Source organism: Protopterus annectens, chromosome 10.part0 (assembly GCF_019279795.1).
Source record: "Protopterus annectens isolate FY-2018-M chromosome 10.part0, PAN1.0, whole genome shotgun sequence".
Taxonomy (NCBI): Eukaryota; Metazoa; Chordata; order Ceratodontiformes; family Protopteridae; genus Protopterus; species Protopterus annectens.
Window position 1 is genome coordinate 162,031,782 of NC_056744.1, and position 23,897 is coordinate 162,055,678.

Consider the following 23,897-nt stretch of genomic DNA (forward strand, 5'->3'; position numbering starts at 1 on the left):
GGTACATAAACAAGCAAGCAAGGGGAACCAGATCTTGCCCCCTATGCAGACTAGCATGCGATTGCTTTACAGCACAGTCTTTCTCTACAGGCATTTTACATTCTGCCAAAGTAAAATTGTGTGGCAGATAAGATGAACAGAACCAAAGCAGACAATCACAAATGGAAACTGAATTGTAGGTCTCCCAAGATTTGATCCATCTGTGGGGAATTCCTCATGTAGACATTTTTGCCTTCTCCCTAAGGTCTGGAAGACAAATGCCTTTTCTTTTCTTTATTTTACACTAGGATAATAACATTCCTGTATGCCTTCCCCTCTTTCCCTAATATCCAGAGTACTTCTGAAGATTAAAAACTTCCCAAAAATCATTGTAGTGACTGCCTTCTGACCCTGGCAACAATGATTCTTCCTTCTTTAGGAAATGACCACAGGAAATTACTACAAGCTTCCTCAATGAATGGATTTACTCACCCAAGATCAGGGGTATTTGCTTCACCCAGACCTCAAACAGCTACAACATACTGCCTGGATAATAAAGTCTTAATACCTTTTAGACACCTTATTTCTGAAGATGTGCAGCAGGCACTAATGGAGGCAAGAAAGCCATCTACTAGAAAATCATATATAAGAAAACAGAAAAGTTTTCTAGTTGATGCCAATAAAGCAACCAGCACCTATCAAGTGTGTGTGCTAGAGGCTGAAGCCACTGCTGCTGGTGCTGCTGACAATATGCCTAGGCTGAGAAGGCAAAGTGTGTTCAGGTCCAGGGTAATTTTTCAGGTGCTACATAAGCTGGAAATTGTACAGTGCTACAGGGTGGACAGGGACACATTACAAGAACTCTGTGAGTTCTGCCACCCTCAAATTAGAGCCAGAGACAACCGAGGGGAACCCAACTCAGTGGAAACTAAGGTATGTATAGCCCTTAGAATATTAGCTACTTGTAACCTTCAAAGACCAACTGGGGACATGAAGGGTGTGTCACAGGCATCAGTTTCCAGGATCCTCCACCAATTTCTGGATGCTATGCTCATACATGCCAGTGAGCACATATTTATCCCCCATACTTCTGAAGAGAGGGACAGCAATATGGAACTGTTTTACCATGTAGCGCACTACCCTGAAGTACTGGTTGCCATTGACTGCACTGATCTACACATTAAGGCAACAACTGGTGAGCAGGGTAGAATCTACATTAACCACAAAGGATACCACTCCATCAACTGCCAAGTCATGTGTAATGTCCAGGGAATTATCTTGAATGTCTGCACTGGCAACCCTGGCAGTTATCTTGACTCCCATATCTGGCACACATCACAACTGAACCAGATGTTTGCTGGGGGAGACAACCCACAGGGCCATTTACTGTTGGATGCTCGCTATATCTTAGAAACATGTCTGATGACACCCATCAGAAGTCCACACACACTCATGGAAGAATGCCATAATGAGGCAGATGCTCAAACTAGAAATATCATAGAGCATGGGTTTGGGCTTGTGAAGTTATGGTTCCAGTGTTTAGATATATCCGGTGGAGTCCTGCAGTATAATCCACACATTATACACAAATATTCACAGTATGTGCTATGCTCCACAATATGATACTATGGAAATAGCTGCAGCAGGATCAGCAAGGGGAAGGGATACACATTCCCACACCAGTGCCTAGGTCACAACAGCCACAGTCAGAGGAAAAATCAGAGGAGGAGCCCCCAGCTGCTGTCCCTGTAGACAGATGTAGGCATGCTCAGTATGCCCTTGCTTTGGCAAGAGACAACACATAGCAAATTCTCCGACCACATAGGGACCTAATATCTTTCTCCTACTCACATACATATAGTAAAATTGATGCCAGGCAACTCACACATCCTTTACCTCCCCATGTATTGGCTGTGTTCTGCTTGCATCAGACAGAGTCAGCCCTGAACTAAAGGTGTGTCAACTGCTACATTTGCAAGGTAAGTCCTGTACCTAGAGTGTATTCTTTAATAATATTATGGCATATCCTTGTATTTCCTTAGGACAGTAAACACGTAAATAGTGGTGGCTTTGTACAGAAAGTACCTTAAAATGTGAGACCAGATACTTGTTTTACTTATATTTGTCGACTAGTCATTAATAGGCATCGGGCATTACATATTCACACAGTCATACCTCTGAAGAATTCTGATGTTCCCTGCATGCCTCAGTTTAGCACCATACCTTTGTACTGGTAAATCATTAAAGACAGAAGTTAGAATGTGATGATACATATTGCAGTTTCACACTTCAGACTTGTTTGTGTCATAACAGTAACAGAGCTTTGTCCCCTCCCTCCCCAAAAAAAGGAGTGTATCCTTGCTCCTGCCATAACAGTAACTCAGCTATGATACCACTTAAAGAACATGTGTCATCCAACCTGGATTGCATATCATATTATTCCTGGTTAATATCCTCTCACATGTTAAGGCCAATGATATAGAATGGCGTACACACTGCAAGTGTCAGATAATTGATGAATGGTCAAGAAACACAGAAAGGTAACACAGAGCTGTATATTTGTAAGCATAATTATGACAGATTGTGTGATCACTAATTGGTCTATGTCCAAATATAGTAAAGAGAATTAAATGTACAAATCACAGCTGATTGTTTGATAGCAGTGTACATTCTGATGCAGTTGGTTGCATGAAATTCATTTTGGTGATGCAAAGCTGTTTGTGTGGCAAAGCGAACTAAAGCTTCCCCCGGTTTTCTGAAGCTGTATTGGTTTGAGGGTTCAAATCCTGACATATGTAGAAATTTGTGATGTGTACTATCAATTTGTACTGTGCGTTTACTGATTTTCCATATGTGTTCCTTAGTTTTAGTATCTTTTCCTCTTTGTTTTTTTTAATTCCACTTTTGTGCAATGCACCACATCCTGAAAAATGGTTTGGCTAAGCTTATTTTGTTTATGTGATGTACAACATTGCATTAACAGAGGAAAGCCAGATTGCTTAGAAAGCAGACACCCAAAAATAGAAAATGGATGCATTCAATTAATGCTCTTAGCCATCACAAAAAGCCAGCCTGGAGTACAGATGGGACCGGGGTATAGTAGCAAACATTAGCAATGCAGCTCACATTTGTACACTGCTTCCCTGTGTACAAACAGGCTTATCTCACATGCATGTATACTTTGTCAACCATCGTAGAAATCCAATGCTCATTGTCCTATGGAACTGTATATATGATATTTTAATATTTGTCTTTATTGTCCAGTTCCTTTCTATGACATAAAACTACATGTGGAAACATTTTAAACTAAGGGCACAACATAACAATATGTCATATATTTAAAATACATCAATTTAAACCCCAGACCACCCCAAACAACTGTTACAACCCTGGGGTCTCATTACCTTTTCCACACATCATATGTCAACCACAAAGCAAAGTGTTATATATAATGTTGCGTGCTCATGGACAGGGCCATTTGGTGGTGCTCACAGCCTTGCTCTGCAAAACTCATATAGCCAAGTATGCTCAATAAGGATACTTGTGTTGTTACATAGCTTGGCTTCCAAATAGCCTACTGTTATTAGGCTACTAGTCGCAGATGACACTTTGAAGTAATGTACCTATGCAGGATTCTCAACCTCTTGTCTCCCACATGGTCAGCCAATGTCATCTACTATAAGTTCACCTGTAGTCTGTCAAAATCAGACATGTGTTCTCTAGACTTTGTGTGTGTGTGTGTGCGTGTGTGTGTGTGTGTGTGTGTGTGTGTGTGTGTGTGTGTGTGTGTGCGCACGTGTGTGTGTGTGTGTGTGTGTGTGTGTGTGTGTGTGTGTGTGTGTGTGTGTGTGTGTGTGTGTGTGTGTGTGTGTGTGTGTGTATCCCACAGTTACCTTTCCTATTGCAAGGGCTGCCATTTTTTGAGACTTGCACAAGCCTACACATCAATTTCATGCAGGCCTCCCAACCCCTTGCCTCTCACATGGCCTGCCGATGTCATCTACTGTAAGTTCACCTGCAGTCCTATCAAAATCAGACTTGTGCTGTGGTGCATGCATTAGTCCCTGTGTTCTGTAGACTGTGTATTTAGATAGGTAGGGGTTCTATTCTCACTGCAATCAACTGTGTGTGTGTGTGTGTGTGTGTGTATGAGCTGTTGCTGGACTTTACAGTGAGCCTTTTACAGCAGCTTGTGGGACACTCTTTTCTTATTCTCAACAGATACTGCAGATGTCATAATCTATAACATGTTGTCTGACACACTCTATGTCATACTTCAGCCATGGTGCTTGCATCAAGTACTGTGTTCTGTAGTGTGTTTACTTAGATAAGTAGAAGTTTTACTCTCACTGCAGTCTAATGGTGTGTGTGTGTGTGTGTGTGTGTGTGTGTGTGTGTGTGTGTGTCTGTGTGTGTCTGTGTGTGTCTGTGTGTGTGTGTGTGTGTGTGTGTGTGTGTGTGTGTGTGTGTGTGTGTGTGTGTGTGTGTGTGTGTGTGTGAGCTGTTGGTGGACTATACAGTGAGCCTTTTACACCAGCCTGTGGGACACTGTTATCTTGTCCTGGACAGGCACATGTCTGTCATTACTAGGTTATACAGTAAGCAAAAGAAACTGCTGTCTACAAATGCAAATTTGAGAACCCAGAACTGGAAGACCACCCTCCTCACCCTAAACAAACAAATAAGACAACCTGTGCAATCACTCAACCCAACCCTTATTTTCTCTTTTGTTTTTTTTTCTTTCCCCCACAGCACAGCAGGGTAGGCCTGGCCCCACAGGATCGACCTGCCCCCACTCCACTGCCTATGGAACCAAGGCCCAGCACATCTGAGCCACGACTGGTAGTACTCTTTGTGTTGCCCTGCACTATATGGCCCCTCAGGAATTTCTGCCTGGGAGGACAGGCCTTTGGTTCCCTCTGGGAGCAATTGCAGAGTGGGTTTATCACCCAAGAAGAACTGCAAGGGATGGTGCATAGGATTGTATGCCTCACTGTGGGCACATGCCTATGTGGGATGGAGACACTGATGTTCATCATTGTACTGAATAACACAAGGAGACACAGACATCAGACACTGCAGCCATTGGCGTAGTGAGGTGATAGTGATGACAATCCACTGGGTGAGGGCTCAATTCTCACTGTCACCCAGCTTGATGTCCATGGGTTTGTGAGATCTACACCCATACCACAACCATTGTTCACCCACCTCTTGTGTTCTTCACCATCCCTGTGTATTATTTTGTATGTCCTGTCTGTCAGCAATTGCTTCCTCACATTGCCAACTTACTTGCCTCAGAGATATCTATGTTTCTTCCCCCAAAATCCTCTCCCTCCCTCTCTCTCTCTCTACAAAGTCGCAAATGCGTCTACTTGACACACTTGATTCAGTCCAATTGGCTATACAACATGATTAAATTGTTCTCACCTCTCTCTCTCTCTCTCTCTCTCTGGAGGTAACAGTCCAAATTCAGCTAATCTTCTGTACATATGATCAGTTTTTCAGGGGACATTCTCAGTATATGTAATATATTCACAATGCATACATGTGTTGTCCACCCCCCCAAGCAATACACCCCTTGGGTTTCAGTATTTTTTACACAGATATATCAACCACACTACAAAGTGTAATATATAATGTGTGCTCCCTCATGGACAGGGCCAGTTGGTGGTGCTAACAGCTCAATAAGGGTACTTGTGTTTTTACACAGCTAGGTTTCTACACACCTAGGACAAACTCTACAGTTAGGCTACTGGTCTCAAATGAACCTATAAATCTATGTACCTATGCAGGCCCTACAACCTTTTGTCCCCCACATGGCCTGCTGATGTCATATACCATAAGTTCACCTGCAGCCATGTAAAAGTCAGACTTGTGCTGTAGAACTTGTGTAAAGTACTGAGTTCTATAGTCTGTATTCTTACATAGGTAGGTGTTCTCACTGCAGTCAACTGTTTGTATTTATGTTTGTATGTATATGTATATATGTGTGTGTGTGTGTGTGTGTGTGTGTGTGTGTGTCTAATCAGCAGAGTAGATGTGCTATCCTACAGTCACTTCTTCAATGGCATGGCTTACTATACAAGCCTACACATCCATTTCATGCAGCCCTCCCAACCCCTTGTCTCCCACATGACTTGTTGATGTCATCCATCATAAGTTGACCTGCAGAAATGTAAAAGTCAGACATGTGCTGTGATGCTTGCTTATAGTATTGTGTTCCGTAGTGTGTTCATTTAGATAGGGAGGGATTCTGTTCTCACTGCAGTCAATTGTGTGTGTATGACAGATGTTACTTGACATTACAGAGATCCATTTATATGAGCATGTGGGACACTGTTATTACTATATGCTCAACAGACAATGCTGATATAATCAGCTATATCAGATTATTGCATATTCAACCATCCCATCAGGCTAGGACCAGACACTGGCCAGGAGCCCAGGCAGACATCATCTTAGGTTCATAGGAGGTTACTTGGTAGAGGAATGGTGACAGGTATGCTTTGGGGTATGTCTGGTGGGGACAGGGGGATGAAGTTTGCCTCAAATTGTCTGGTATCAGGTTGGCAATGTCCTCAGTGTCATTATGAATGGTACTGTCCACTACTAGTTCAACACAAAGCTGAGCCTTCACTTTGGGTCCCTATTAGATCAACAAAAAGGCAATCTTTTGAAAGGCTGAAAAGTCAAATATTCCAGACCACGAGGTTGGTTTAGTGAGATCGCAATACAGGGAAGATCAGAAAATGTGCCCTTTCCTCACTGTAGTGCGATCTCGGAGTTGGAATATATAATTAGCAGGGGGATTGGTGGGGCACAGCCCCCTCAAATCTGATTTCGAGGTCCGGAATATTCAACTTTTTGGCCGTTCAACAGATTGCCTTTTCATTGTTGTATAGGGACCCTTCACTTTTAGATTGTTGATGTATCTAAAGAATGCCTTCTGATTATCTTTAGCTGGGAATGCTACTTTAGGTTTGTACATGGACTTTTCAAGATAGCTAATTTCCTAATCCAAGCTGTGTAGGGTGTCCTACCTCTGCTAAATCAGTTCCCTCTTGTTTTTAGACATTGCTTTCTTCCACTTGTATAACCTATGTATGCTTGATGCCCACCAGGGTGGGTTGTTTTCTGTGAGGAACTTGTTTTGATCTGTTCACGTTCAGCCAACTCTGTACATTTGTATAGCTGTTTATACTTGCCATTTGTGTACACCTCTGTATAATAGCCACTGTTGACAGTGGTAACAGAGGGTTTGCAACTCTTTATGGCATTAGTTAGGAGCCTATAGTTTGCTTTGGATAAATGTTTCATCCATTATGCTATTGGTGGGATGTCAGGTATGAATGTGAATGTGAATGAGACTGAATTGTGATCTGACTTGACCAGAGGGAGCAACACACAGGGGTTAGTACAGAAAACCACTATGTTAGTCAGGACTAAGTCTAGGACATTCAAGCCCCTTCTTGAGGGTGCAGACTATCTGTTACACAGCATGCATATTAACAATGTCCAGGAACCTTAGAGTTAGTGTGTTTGTGCACATATATCACTCAACATCGATGGGAGAATAGTTGAAATCAAACATGACCAAGGTGTTTCACTGTCTAGTGAGTGACTCACTTATGTCCAAGTAGGTAGAGTGGTGCTTGTGGTTCATGGGGGACCTGTACCTATCAATGATATGGAAGGAGGTTTTACATACAGTTAGTCGGACTTGAAGTAGCACTACAGAGTCGTACTCTTTGACCAGTCTTGTGGTGTATTTGTCTTTAATGAAGATGTATACACCTCCACCTTTGGTTCTTTCATGCTTGTTTTGATGTGTGAACGTATGGAAGGCATTGTACCCCTGCATGGCCAGGGTGCTCTCTGTGACCTTGAACCATGCTTATGTGACTGCACAGACATGGGCATCTCCCATGGTAAGAAAATCTTCCAGTGCAGGCAGTTTCTGATTTACACTCCTTGCATTAAGCAGTATAACCTTCAGTTTGTTTTGGTGGATTCTTTTACATTGGGACTTTAGTTGTTCTGACATTGTCTAAAAAGGCTACTATGGGGAGGCAAGAACCTTCATATAGTACAGTGAGGTATGTCTCCAGTCATTCAATGCAAGATGGACTATGACAGACCCATAAGAGTACTTGTTGTTGACAGACTTGAGTGCATGTGTGATCTGCTGGACCCTGGCACCTGACATGCAGCTGACTATAATTTTCTCCTTTTCCAGCCTGGCAAGGGGGACAGCTGTGTGTCTCACTATGGAGTTGCTTTTGAGCAAGACATTTGGTTTTGAGGTGTTTTGCCTGAGGGGCTTATTGGCTGAGATACTGGTGTGCGTATTATTATGTGTAGTGGATTCTGTTGGGTCTGCACTGTGTGCAGTAGATTTGCATTGGGAGGTTTCTGATCTTTAATTAGATTTCTAGAGAGGAACTCCACGTATGTGGATTTATGTGCTGTGAGCGTATGTGCAAGAGGTGAATTGTGTGTGCTGGCGACATGTTTGAAATCTGGTTTTGTTGTTATGTGAGAGAATTGATTTCACATTCAAAGTATAGATACAGCTCTCACATGTTGTATAGTTTGTTTTAGCAGTAACTGGCTGTCAGTATACATAGGTTCATAGGTTCATAGGTAGGTACTAGGCTATTGGCCCAAGGGCCTACGTAAGCCTAGCCAACAAGGTTCCCTGGCTTACACCACCCAAGAAAGTTATTTTCCTGTGCCACTGTCGAGCAGAGACACAGAAGTGATCCCCGGGGTGTATTTCCTATTTCCCATCCACTCATCAAGATTTTTCTTGAAGAGTGCTAATGAAGAACTTTGCTTGACATAGATGGGTAGCCTGTTCCAGAGTCTGGGAAGTCTCTGGGATAGGAATCTATCCCTCCAACATGTCCTGTTTATTGTGGTGACAAGGTTTAGGTCCTTAGACCGTGTAGCTTGGAATGATTGGGATTTCTTTAGGTGTAGCATGTCCAACAGCTCTGGGTTTGACACAGCTTTATATGTTAGGCAGAGATCACCTCGGAGTAGGCGATATGCTATGGAGTAAAACTGGAGTTTTTTGAGATGGTCAGTGTAGGGCATTTGTTTGAGTCCAGTAATCCTCTTTGTGAGGTACTTCTGTGGCCTTTCCAGTTGCTGCAGATGTCTTGTGAGGTACATTCCAAAAGGGGCATTGTACTCTATAATGGGTCTAATGAGTGTCGAGTAGAGGGGAACAACGACCTCTTTTTTCCTGGATGAGAACCCTTTTATAATGAGGTGTGCCACATAGAAGGACTTCCTGACTACTGTGGCGATGTGACTATCAAAGGAGAGACTACTGTCCACCTGGGTCCCAAGGTCTCTTATCATGCATTCAGTGTTAAGTAGATTGCTGCCTATGTGGTAGTTCATGGGTACAGAGTTTTTACCAAAGGGGATGACACTGCACTTTTTGGCATTGAGCTTGAGGCCGTGGCTCTGACACCAGGCATCTGTCTCAGAGAGGCCCGTCTGTAGGATGTTCACATCATTTGGGGACTTGACTATGGCTCCTAGTTTGCAGTCATCTGCAAACTTCATTAGCCAGAGGCCTTCTGTGTTAGCCTGTACTTCAGAGAAGTAGATACCAAACAGGAGCGGTCCCAGGACGGAACCCTGTGGTACTCCACTTGTCACTGGTTTAAGGTCAGATTTGGAGTCTGCAACTTTTACAGTGTGGGTTCTGTCAGTGAGCCAGTTGGCAACCCATCTTGTGATGTAGGGATTTATGCCTAGTTTATTGAGTTTAGCTATAATTCCAGAGTGTGGGGATGGTGTTGAAAGCCTTGGCGTGGTCCAAGGTAGGCTGTGTGAACCACCTTACCCTTATCTACGGCTTTGGTGACTGCCTCAAAGAAGTCAATCAGGTTCAGGAGGCATGATCTGCCTTAAACAAACCCGAACATGGTGGGATCCAGAGTTTGGAGGTTACCAATGTCTTTGTTTATGAGTTCCATGATGATACCTTCCATGGCCTTGCAGACCAGGCTCATCAGGCTAATAGGTCTATAGTTCCCGGGATCAATGGTGGCTCCCCCTTTGTGGAGTGGGATAACTCTTGCTGTGCACCATTCAGTGGGCACAAAACCTGATGCAAGGCTATTATTAAACATGGTGCTTAAGTGAGGAGCCAGTTCATTCTGAAGTTCGTGTAAAACGCAGCCTGGGATTTTGTCCGGTCCCATGGATGCTGTGTTTTTGGCTTTAGAGAGTACAGCTTTCACCTGCGTAGTTGTGATTACAGAGACTCTGCATTCTTCCTTTATAGATATGGGTCCTTTAGGGGGTGAGGGGGGGATAAAGTTAGCACTGAATCTATCTGCCAGGATTTGGCAATATCAGTTGGTTCTGTAATTTTTGTGCCTTTGTGCTGTAACTATGAGCAGATCTGGGTGTTGCCATTGAGATTCTTGACATAGCTATAGAATGCTTTGTGGTTGTCCTTGGAATTAGTGGCAATTTTATTTTCGTAGCTAGCTTTGGAGGATCTTATAAGGGATCTCAGCTTCTTATTGAGGCTGACCAGGGAGCTCCTCCACTCATGGGATTTTACTCTCTTTTGCAACAGTTTCTTCCTTCTGTTGTACAGCTTGTTTATGGCAGAGGACCACCAGATTGGCTTCCTTTTTTTGTAGGATAGTGTCTTGGTTGTTTGGGATAGCACGATCCATGCACTCATGTAAGTGCTTATAGAGTGCATTTGTGTAGGATTCATCAGTTGTAACTGTATTGTCCATCTGCATGAGTGTCATGAAGTTCATTACTTCTGTCTTAAGAAGCATGAAGTTGGCTTTGGAGAAATTTTTACTGTGGTTTCCTTAATGGGGGGGGGGGGGGTAGGGGTGGGATGTGTATATCAAGGGTGATTAACTTATGGTTGGATCGGACCAACGAGGAGTTGACTTCAGGTGTGGAGCACCGGTCACTCATGTTGGTAATGACTAGGTCTAGGATATTGTTGCCCCTGGTTGGTGTGTGGATAAGTTGATCTAGGGCACTGGAGTTTATGAACTCCAGAAAGCGTTGCGCTAAGGAGTTGGTACATGAGTAGTTTTCCCAGTTAATGGTGGGGTAGTTGAAGTCACCCATTATTAGAGTGTTTGGTTGAACCCTAATATTTTCCAGTACATCAAGAAAAGAGGAGTGGGAATCCTGGGGCATATTGGGGGATCTGTAGCAAGCTACAATTTGGATTGCAGTTTTGCCAAGAGTTAGTCACACTTGGATAACCTTGGATGCATTATGCTGAGCAACTAGCCTGGAGGTGTGGATATCCTTAATGAATATGGACATACCCCCACCCTTGGTGTTTCGGTCCAGGTTACATGGCTGAAAAGTGTGGTATGAGTTATAGCCTGGTAGTGCAGGGGTGCTCTCTGGAGCCTTGAACCAGATCTCAGTCACTGCACAGATATCGATGTTCTCCATTTTAAGGAGTGCCTCGAGTGAGTGCATTTTGAAATTTAGACTTCTAGCATTGAGTAGCATTACCCTCAGTTTTTGCTTGCTTGTTCCTGTTATGGTGGTGGATTTGTTACTTGAACCCTGCCTAAAAAAGGCACTATAGGGGCAGCAAGAGCCTTAGCCAGTATCTGAAATCCCAGGGGCGACAGGTGCAGGCCATCTGTGGCAAAGCATCCCAAGCAGACAAATACTGGATCCCCTTAGAATGACACCAGAAGCTTAGCCAATTGTTGAAGTCAATCATTTTGTCCTTGTACTGCGGTATCATTCTTGGCGATGGCAGAATGCTACTCAGGGCTAGGGTCATACCTGCCTGGGCTACAAGATTGAAGAGCTCTTCCATATCTCTTTTCATGTAGTCCAGGGAGGTACATCTCAGGTCATTCACACCAACATGGACAATGACAGAGTCATATTTGTACTTGTTGTGGAGTGACCTGAGTGCGTGGGTTATGTGGCGGATCCTGGCACCCTACAGGCAGCTGACAGTAACCTTCTCCTTGTTTAGCCTGGTAAGTGGGACATCAGTGTGCCTGACTATAGAGTCACCAATTACTAGTGTGTTGGGTATGTTGTTTTGTCTTATTGGCTGTGTTTGAGTGGCACACTGAGTCTGCAGGCTATGTGTCATTTGGGTTGTGTTGGGGGATGGAGGTTGCTTGTGTTTCTGCTTTGGAGGTCTCTATTGCTTAGGCAGATTATTATTGAGAGCCTCTGTGAATGTTTTTGAGTTTCTATGTGTGGATTTTGGTAGTGAGACTATGTGATGAGTGTGGTGTGGTGCAAATGTTTACCTTCTCCTCATGACTGTCAGGTTCAGTCTTGGTTGGAGAGAACTTTACCTCCAGTTTGGCTAGATAAGTGCATCTCTCACAGGTTGTAGTGTTGGGTGGTAGGAGGAGAGGGTTGTCTGTGTACATGAGGCAATTTCTACATTGCCTCAAGATGCCCAGATTCATCAGATAGATAGGGGAGAACACTGGGAGCTGACCCTTGGACATGCCTGAATAAAAATAATTTTCCTCTAGATAAGTGAGGAAAGTGAGTACAAGAGCTGTTTTTCTCAACGCCAGTGAGAAAAGTAAGTACAAAAACTGTTTTCCTCTAGGTAACGAGGAAGACTGAGTGCTATAGTAATTAGTAGCTTATTTAGTGCTTACAAGTTCTGAAACAGTGCTGAGCATGAATAAGCAAATTTAAGAGCTAAAACTAAGAATCTGTATCTGCACTAGATGAGTTACAGGACAGAAACAAGTGCAAATGCAGGCTTTCAAATCAGAAAGTTGAGAGAGATGGAAGATTGCCCAAATGGCCAATAACTACAAATTCTGGGCCAGAACCACTCCTTATGTGGTAGACAGGTTACCTAATGCTTACCACTCCCACTGATAAGCTAGTAGTCTTCCCTGCAACACAGAAAGGCTTGGGGGGCTCAGAAGCTTACAAACAGTCCTGGATACAGCAAATCTGTATCTGGAACACTAGTTACAGGAAAGGTAGGAAACAGGCTTACAGTTTATTTATTTATTTATTTATTTTTTACAGAAAAGTAGCAAAAACAGTAGTAAAAACAATTCATGTGCAGTGCAAGCTAGCACTCTTGAGTATGTAGCAATATTAGACCACACACAGTTTGAAAAATACAATTAAATTAAAAAGGAATAAAAGCAAGTGCAGAAAGGGTTTATTAGGTAGAATGTTGTAAAGAGATGGGACTGGGGGAGTGTCCTACATGAAATCTACAGTGGGGTGGGCACTGCAAAAGCCACCAAATTTAACTACAAACCAAAAACAGGGAGGGGGGAGGGGGGTGGGAAAGACAATTTCAGCAGAGATCTGAGCAACCACTAATATAGTACAACTATTATGCCAAAGAAAATATACTCAGCTCTGTATATTTGCAGATCAGTCTCTCAGTTCATGAGGCAATTGCTGTGTTACCTCAGGATTCCCATGTAAATCAGGCTGCCTGGAGAAACTGTGAGAAACTGTCCATCCATTAATGAAGGTATATACTATAGTAACCAGTGGGAGTGGGCTAGATGGACCAGGTTTTGGTGTAAGACTAACAAAATGTGTCTGTGGAGGGCTAAAGTTTAAAAAATGTCCAATGTTTCACAAGGCATGATTGAGTTGCTCACAGGGTAGCAGTGCAAGCTCTAAGCAGCTACAGTACACTGTGTGCAAACCCCCCCAAAACACAACGCTGGAATACAAGTAAAGTTAAATTATTTTAAACAAGTAAAAAAGGGAAAGGCCAACAGTGAGCCTTATTCCAGCAATCTCCATGTCAAGTAGGTTTTTGGCTGTACAGTTCTGTCACAAGGGTACAGGGGGCCTTCTTAATGTAAGAAAGCTGGTTTTAGTGCTCCAATGCCACCAAACAGTTTAGATTCAGCAAACCTGAATTGAGTCTATGCTATAAAACGCAGAAGCACTAAAAATCTAATGTGCAGAAAATCACAATCACAACAGAAGAACAAACAGTTTAAATAAAGCAGCAATTCAGTAGAATACTCCAACACGAATGAAGACAACACAACTTCCTAGTGTGAAATGAGTGGTCTGGAACCCAGGTGATTAAATAAGAACAATGCCACTTTCAGAATAAAAGACAAAATACACCTTCAACCAGAAATTCCAGTAAGCTATCCTTCCCTGCCACAAGACTGTACACCACAAACCTTCCTAATGAAAAATAACTGGTTTGGAGGCCAAGTGCTTAAACCATAACAAAAAGACTTAGAACAATAGACACAATAAGCATTCAACCAACAGTTCCTATCTCTGAAGGACAGAGGATACCCTCTCCTCCCACCAGACTGTAGACTACAAACCTTCTTAATGTAAGACAACTGGTCTGAATCCCAAATGCTTAAACCAAAAGTAATAGGCTTAGAATAACAGTTACAATCTAATACAATACCATACAGATGACAATGACATGTCTTTTAATCTACCCACATGCATCATGTCATGGTTAGTAGGCACTCTGTTTTCTTGATGTGGAAAGCCCTATAGTCTGTCCAGCTGTGTATTTGTCTGGTGACATTCCTGCAAAAGACAGCATTATACTGTATTATTGTTCTGTTGAGTTTGACTACAGTGATGTCATGCAATCTGAATGTGATAACATGTCTTATGATATGCACCATATGTATGTACCGGAAAACATTAAAGAGAAAGGTTATAAAGTAAGGACACACATTACAGTCCCTGACTTCACAATCCTTACAAGAAAATATACTAGAAAGTATTGACATGAGGGAATCTATATCACTTTATTAAAGTGACACTTCAACAAATGGCATTTAATTGGAAATGCTGTTCATCATATTCCACTCATGTGGGGGTTACACCCCCCATACCCCCTACTAATTATATATACCAACTCCAAGATCATACTACAGTGGGGAAATGCAAGTTCAATGAACAGCATATTTGATGTAAGTGCACTGAAAATGCTGTTCGCTGAACTGATTTCTTGCTGAACTGATAGGGACCCATCATGATGATGCTATCCACTGTGTCATTTGGCAAGGCAAATATAACTGACAGTTACAATTATCAGTTTTACAACACAAATGCAGATATAATAGGCACGTCTGTAACTATGCACCCTGTGCAGCAGACACAAAGCTTTTTTTATCCATCTATTCAAAAGAGAGAAAACAGGGATATGGCACAGTTATCATCACATGCACAGGGTAATAGGTTGGAGGGCAAGAGGCCTAGGCTGACACAAACGTTCGAGGAGGGTGTATGAGGGAGAATGTAAAGCAGGAAGGCTGTGTGTGTACCTCTATGTGTCCTCCATGTGGAAGTGGTGTGTCAGAGTCTGCATGAACACAGCCAAGCTTAGTGTTTGCTCTACATTATGGTATGTTGGACAGGTGTGTGCCATGCATAGTAGAGGCAGCAGTTCATTGTTTTTTCCCCCAACCACAGGAATTTGCTCTGCCAGGAGTTGCACTAGCACCGCCATGCCCAAGGTCAGATGGATTGCTGCTACCTGAGTGTAACCGATGTCTGCTGGATATGCTTCCTTCATGGGAACACCGAGGACCACGAACCCATGGCCTGCCATATTTGCGTGTGGACAGCATACCACCTGATGGAACAGCAGAAGTCCTGCCACTATGTGAGTGTGATTGGGAATGGCCAAATTGGCATTCAGCAGGTGTGGCTGACCCATACCTACAAGGATGGTGTTCCCCTCAGAGCAGATGTTCCATCACAGACACTGTTCCTTCCATGACAGACACCCTTTGGTCCTTCACAGACATCTCTCATTCAACATGTCATTCATCCAATCCAGGGAATTGGCGAAATGGCAGAGGCAGTCACATGTCAGATAGTGCCACATCCACAACCCTGAGCATTTGTCTGGAGCACCTTTCTGAATGTGTCTGTGCTTCCATGATGGCCCTAAACATACATTGAGTGACACAGGAAAAGACACCTGCAGCAGGTGGAAGAGGGACAGCAGACTCCCTCCGAACACCTCTGTCAACCCTCCTGTGTGGCACCTCACCAACAGTTTGACTATGGCCAGACTCAACAGGTACCGAAGCCACAGTAGCCACACTTTCCTGCTCAATGTCATCTCTCTCCACCTGTCCTATATGACTGGGTAGGCATAGGTCTACTGGCTATGTCCAGGGAAGTAGAAGGGGTGGTTAGATGTCAACTTCTGTGTCAGATTCAACCTCTGCAACTCCCATCTCTGTCTCAGTTTTGCCACCATCATCATCAGTGTCTGATGAGATGCTTACATCAAGTGGCACAGGGGGCACAATCCCACTGTCATGATCACCTGTGATAAAAAGGGAGAAACCCAGGCATACATTAATATGTGCAGTACTATGGTGTAATATATGCTAAGCAACATACAGTGCTACCACTATTACAGACAGTACAGCAATACATACAACAGGCCTAAAATGACACATTAGATTTCTAGAAATTGATCTGTAGTACTGAAATAACTTGATCTGGCTTGCCACCTTCAGAAGGCCTACATTGCTGGATTCTTGACAGTCCTGAAGTAAGTTAAGCAAGAATTAATGCCAACATCATGACACTTAACAGTGAGAAAGGAAGTATTACATGTACTCCTCTCAATCAGCATGATGTGCTACGTTAACAAGAATGTGGCTAAGAACTCCAAACTGATCTGAGCTTATCACTGTACTAATATTCAATCCCCCCAAAAAACATGTGACACAGAAGTAACTTTTATTTCAGTTGTTTTACTATACAACAGTATTGAACTGGTTATATAACAAAGCCTACCTAGAAGATCTTCCTGGGACTGAGAAGGAGGTACACCCACATCAATGACATTGTGGGCCACTCTGCTGTGAGTTGTCCTGTGTCAGAAGTTTCACCAGGAATTCCTCATTGTGGGTGAGAGGTGGTTCTACATCAGGCCCACCCCTCTGTTACCCTCTGGTCTTGGACAACAACAGCTGCCTGCCTCCATGCAAATGTGAGCATGTCAGTAGCCCTGTGGCATACCAGTACATAAGTATGGTCATGACCACCCACAGCATTTATTTTAGCAATGATTTGCTGCCATATCCTCAGCCTCTTTGGCATATTGGGACAACCCCTGCCAAAAAAAAAGTGCCATGTTGACATAGCACATCCACTATTATTGTGTTTTCTGCCTCACTGAAGGGCGGTCTGCACCTCATTGATATTTTCAGTCCTAAAACACAACAGAATGATAAAACACATAACTATCAAATAACTACAAAGCAACTGTTACCAGATAAAACAGTTAAGGTAGGCAGTCAGTAGTACCCATTGGAAAAACATAACACATATGACATATATGAAATACTAACAACAGGCAGGATGCAAAACAAGGAGAGTAGCAAGGGCAACATATCTTGTATGTGCCATCACAGTAACACAGCTGTGCTACCCCCCAAAAGAACAGTCCAGTCTAGTTTGTGACATAACAGTAACTTCTTTTTGCTTCCCCCGCCCACTAAAGAAAAGACACAAGAACCATTTTGCTAATAAAACACATTTGAAATGCTAATCATGCATTCGAAGGACCTGTCCCTGAAGCATTTGTACATATGTATCCTATAGCTTACTGTTTTCATGTATTGTCAATAACTTGTACCTCTGAAATGGCTTGACAAATATGGCCATGCCATCAGTACACTTCTAACTAATGCATACAGATAATATTGTAAAAGGCTTTGCTTCACATTATTAATTAATATATTCCAGCATATGCATTCTTCTACTTCTTTTGGTTTTCCCGGTTAGGGGTCACCACAGCGGATCACTATCCACTCATGATTGGCAGTGGAGTTTTACGGTGTGAAGTTGCCAGCCCAGCACCCAACCTTCCACAGAAGGCACACACACACACATACACACACACACACACACACACACACACACACACACACACACACACACACACACACACACTCACACCTAGGGCCAAATTTAATGAGTCCAATCCACCTACAGCATGTCTTTGGGATGTGGGAGGAAACTGAAGCACCCGGAGGAAACCCACATGACCACAGGGAGGACATGCAAACTCCACACAGAAGGCACCCCAGCCAAGGATTGAACCAGAGAACCTCTTGCTGTGAGGTGGGAATGCTAACCGCTGCACCACCTTGGCCGCCCATTCCAGCATATGCATTATGGAGGTAAAAAAAAAATGACAGCATACCTGTGGGAGTTCAGTACTCCTCTGAAAAGATAGCTTTGGAAATATTTTGCTTTGCTGAACACATAGCAAGTATCCTCATCATCAGTTTGGCTAGCTACACATTTACCTTTTTATAATGGAGTAGATTATGAATGGACTGCATCTGTCTAGGCTGTGTTTCAGAGATGCTAATTACAGCATAAACAACTGAACTGCATGCTAATAAACCGATCTGGTGGAGCTATTCAAGAAGTTATAAAGCAACCATTTAGACTCCACGCTGTTTTTTTCCTGTAGATTTCAAAAGTAGTGGAGTACTGACACAGAATATCTACACAGACAGAATGTTAGGAGCTGCTGCTTAACTCCATTTGTATGTGCTACAGGCTGCAGCCAATGCTGCCAATAGGCCTAGGATGAGACAGAAAATAATTTTCAGGCCACATTTAACTTATCACAACATACATGACATGGACATTGTAGAGTGCTACAGGGTGGAGAGGGACACAGTACAGGAACCCTGCGACCTCTGCTGGCCTCAACTCAGAGCTACAGCCTTTACCTTCCCATGTATTGACTGTGTACAGCTTGCATCACAGTCAGCCTTGAACTAACACTGTGTCAACTGCTGCATTTACAAGGTAAGTCCTGAACATGTACTGTATTTTATAATAATATTATGACATGTCCTTGTACTTCATCACTTGGTAAAGTAAGCAAGGTGGGACATTTGTACAGAAATTAATGTCACGTGACAGCAGAGAGTTATTTGACTTTATGTGTCCATTAACAAGTAGTTGGCCTCAGGCATCAGACCTCATTCACATATTGATACCGTCCCAAATTAATGATGATCACTGCATGTCCTGAGTTTAGCACCATATGTTTGAAATGGGAAATCATAACAGAGAAGTTTGATAGTACTGAGACACATAGCAGTTTCCGGCTTCACCACCCTCACAAGATGAAACCAGCAGGATGCAAAACAAGACGAGTAACAAGAGCAACATAGCCTTGTGTGTGCCATAACAGTAGCTCAGTCTGGCTCCACCCTCTTGAAAGAACATTATACCCTTGCATGTTCCATGACAGTTGCCCAACTTTGCTCTTCTTGCAGTCTATGCTTGTTTGTGGCATCTAACCTTCCATTAATTTGATGGCAACTGTATATCATATTGCCCCCAGTAAATATCCTCACACATATTAAGGTAAATGATATAGACTGGCTTACTCACTGCATGTCACTGAGTACTGGTCATATAATTGACAAATGACAAAAAACACAGAAAAATATGACACAGCTGTATATTTGCAAGGAATATTCATAACAGGCTGTGTGATCAACAAGTGCATCATCCAAATATATTGCACAGAATACATTTCCAAATAGGTCATGCCTTGATAGCAGTGTATGTTCAGTTGTACTTGGTTGTGTGAGGAATTATGTCATGCATTTGCTGTAAAGGTGTTTGTGGTGCAAAGATGGATAAGTCCCTGTTTTCTGACAGTGCACTACACTGAGAGTTGGGATCTAGACCTATGTAGTTATATGTCATGTAATAACAGTTTCTACTATGTATGTCATTGATTTTATGCTTTTTAACTAATTCTCCACATTTTATACTGTTTTCCCTTTTTGTTATTTGGGGGAGGGGTCACTGTTTGTGCGATGTGCCAATGGCTTTGACTATGTGCATTTTGTTGGCCCGTAGAGCAGCTCTGCACAAACTGGAAGAATAGGCCACCCAAGTAAGAGACAGAACCCACACAGTGAGAGGCATACACAGTATACGTTCAATTAATACAACTGGCCATTGCGCAAACATATTTTTCTGCAGTGCGCACTCTTGCTCAACATGTTTGCATGATGGTAAGTAATGTGCCACACTTTCAAGTGTTGCAAATCCAGAAAGTGCGCACTTCCAGTAAGTGTGATACCTGCAATTGGTGGCAAAACATCTTTCTACATTGGTCTTGATCTGAGATAGGCATGGCTGGTGTTCCTGGAGAGTTTTTGAGATTCTGTGCTTAAAGATGGGGTGTCCAGAAGTCCAAAGTGTTTGTTGGAGTCTTGGTGAATAAACATGTGCACAGGCTGTTGCAGAAGGACTATTTTGGCTCAGATTACAAGGCAGAGGCTTGGAATAGTCTGACTCAAGCTCTGACCAGTGCTTCAAGTATCCCCCATACTGGTGAATAATGTAGGAACCACTTCAGAGACCTCAGGATGAGGAAGAAGGATTCTCTTGACTATTGGATTGAGGAATGTAGGACTGGGGATACCCCATAGATTTATAAGTATCACTTTCAGAGACTACTTGTCAGAATTAAAAGCTGGATATAGTCAGAATTGGTATGCTTAATGGCATACTGTTGTGTTCTGTTTTTTTCCACAGCCATCACAGACCAGGAACTGAATATGCAAACCAATGCTGCTAGTTTGGCATGGCTGCATGATGCATGTGGTGCGGTCACATTCCAACAGTGGGGTTATTTTAGAATTAAAATATATGAGGCATTTATTTGTTACTTATAGAGTTGTATCAAACTGAGCATTCATTTCTTAACTGTAGTACGGAAGTATGCATGCATTACTCTAGAGGGCAATAGTTCATTATTCTACTCTAGATGGCAACAGTTTATTATTACAAAGTAGTCATATGTCATGCCTTCAAAATCCAAACTTCCCAAATATACAGTACTGTTAAGGTTTCATCTGTATTGCAATGTAACTTCAGAGCTGTAAAGCAGTGTCACCACTGGCTTGCTGTAAACTGTAATCAATATATTTGGACCACAGTGCACACATCAAGGATTACTTACTGATCTCTGCAGTATTTTGTGCATCTTTTAGAGGCTGGGTAGTCTTAACAGTAAACAAAGGTATTTGTTAGGAGTTTGTAGTGTTAAAAGTATTGATAGAATAAAGTCACATAATTGTATCAATGCTTTGTATGCCACATACAAAGTTACTAATGTTCTCTCTTTTTTCTCTCACCCCAACACTTCTCTCTCTCTTTTTTTGTGATTTTTTATTTTTATGTTTTTTTCCACAGCACAGTGGGGTAGGACTGTCCCAGGGGATCCACCTGCTGCCACTCCACTGATTACAGTACCACTGCCCAGCATGTCTAGTGCAGAACCTGATAGCTACCCCTACCTCAGGTAGTTCTGCCCCAGAGGATAGGGCCTGTGGCTACCTCTGGGAGCTGTGACAGAGGGGGTGACTTTATCACCCATAATGAACTGCTAGGGATGGGGCATAGGATTGTGTGCTGCACTGTTAGTGCATGCCTACTCTGGCTGGAGACACTGCTCCCCATTGTTGTATTAAATATAAGGACAAGCAAATGTTAGACACTGCAGCCATTAGTGCAGTGAGGTGGCAGTGATGACAGTCCACTGAGTGAGAACTTGATTTTCACTGTCACCCAGCTTGATGTGCATGGGTTCATTATGTCCCCACCCTCACCACAACAATGGTGTTCACCAGCCTCATGTGTCTTTCATCATCCCTATCTCTTTTCTTGTTTGTCTCCTATGTCTGCAATTGCTTCCTCAACTACCCAACTTACTGCACACAGAAATTCCAACAGCCCTTCCCCAACATTCCTCTCTCTCTCAAAAAAAAAGTGAACCTGTCACACAAAACAAAGTCCCATAAGTAGCTCTCCATTTTGCACATGTCTTCATAACACACATGATTTTGTCCAGTTCTCTATACCGCAGATTTTGTGGGTCTATGTTATGATATCCCATGCTCAGAAGAGCAAATGACACATAATTGACCCCATGTAAGTGAAAGCTTACAACGGTGAAACCTTAGAACAGTGATTTTTTCCAAGGGAAAAAAAATCGCTGTTCCGAGAAAAAAAACAAACAAACTATAAAACACCGCATAATGTGGGGGGCTTCACCCCCCCACACCGCCCTACTTAAATATGCCAACTCCGAGATCGCACTACAGTGCCAAAAAGGCAAAGTAGTGAAAGTGGCCACACAAATTCTTTCCCAGGGAAAGAATTTGCTGAAAAGCCACTTCATTATTTTGCCTTTTCCTGCTTTTCAGTTTGACAAAGACGCATTCAACAACTTGCATCTGTGACAGCGTAATAGGGAGCCGATTTTGTTGTTGTCGCCACTCCCTTCTGGAGGTGATAGTCCAAATTCAGCAAAATTTGTGCATATATGTTCATGTTTTTTTTTTTTCTCTGTAAGAAATGGATAGCTGTGGTTCTTTCCTAGATCCTTCATGCACATTCGTGCCTTAATTTCACTTTGTCCATTCCCCTGTATGCTCCTCATTTTACCACTTTCCTGTCTTACCATTTCTTTTCCATAAAGAATTATTGTGCAATGGTGCACATTGTGCACCAATACGTGGCTAAAGCAAAAGCAGTTCTTAATATTATATAGATGTATTGGAAACCAATACCATCTAGCCATATTTTAGACACTCCATACCAATTATCACACTTCAGAATATGGATTTACATGTAAAATTATTTGACACTATTAACATACAACTGGATATAAACCAAGTACCATGTGAACAAAAAAAAAATGCATGTATCACTGCATTAAATGGTGGTGCTACAGACTTAGCAGATTAGCAGGTGTATTTTAGAGACTGTATAGCAAATGGCAAATTTAACTGCTGTTGTATACAGCTGTTAGTTAACTGAATCTCTGGAAATGCAGTGATACGTTCCTTTTTGGGTCAAACGGTTTAGCTGTAGTTAATACATTAAAGTATTTTTGGTAATAGAGTGGCTTATTGATGCTGCACAGTACACAGCATTATGCACTACTGCTGTACAAAACTAAACGAGTATCTCACAATAATCCTTTAGCAAACATTACAGGGGATTGCCCAATTCTGCTTCATAGAAATTTAATAAAGATACAACATTAGTGATATGGGGAGCAAGAGCCTGGAAGTATAAGGGGAAATATTTCATAAAGTGTGTCACTTAATATTAAATGTATTACATACATCTGCTATGTAACTGACTCAGTGACAGCAGGTGTTAATGTATTGTCATTGGAGGCAGATGGTACTGGGTTCAAATATAGGTAGAAGTTATAATTTTGCAAGCATGTGTGATACTTTAAATATATCCACTTATATTGATTTTTTTTACCATTGCTTCATGTTGGTGCACACTGCTCTCCATCACACAATAATTCTTTAAAGAAAAGAAATGAGGAAGAAAGGAAAGAGTGAAATGGGGAGCAAGCAGAGAGATGAACAGAGAAAAAACAAGGCAAGAATGTGCAGGAAGGATGTAGGCAAGAACCATAGCTAGCCATTTCTTCAAGAAAAAAACATACAAATTTTGCGGAATTTGGACTGGCACCTCCAATGAGATGGGTAACCACAACACAATCTGTTGTATAGAGAACTGGAAAGACTCATGCATGTCATGAAGACACGTGCAAAATGGAGAACTACATATGAAATGATTGGGACAGTTTTGCAGACTGTCCAGATATTTGCATTGTTCCTTGTAATGTGTGGTTTATTGTGAAATCACTGAAAATTGCAGTAAGTATATAATGACATACATTTCTGTTCCATATTTCATATCCTTCCGAACTGTTTGACCACATTACTGTCACTAAAAGGTTGTGTGGAACAATTCGCATTCAGTATACAGGTTTCATGGCCAGTAACACTAGGACAACCCATAAAACTTTGCTTATGCGTGTCAGACATCATTAACAT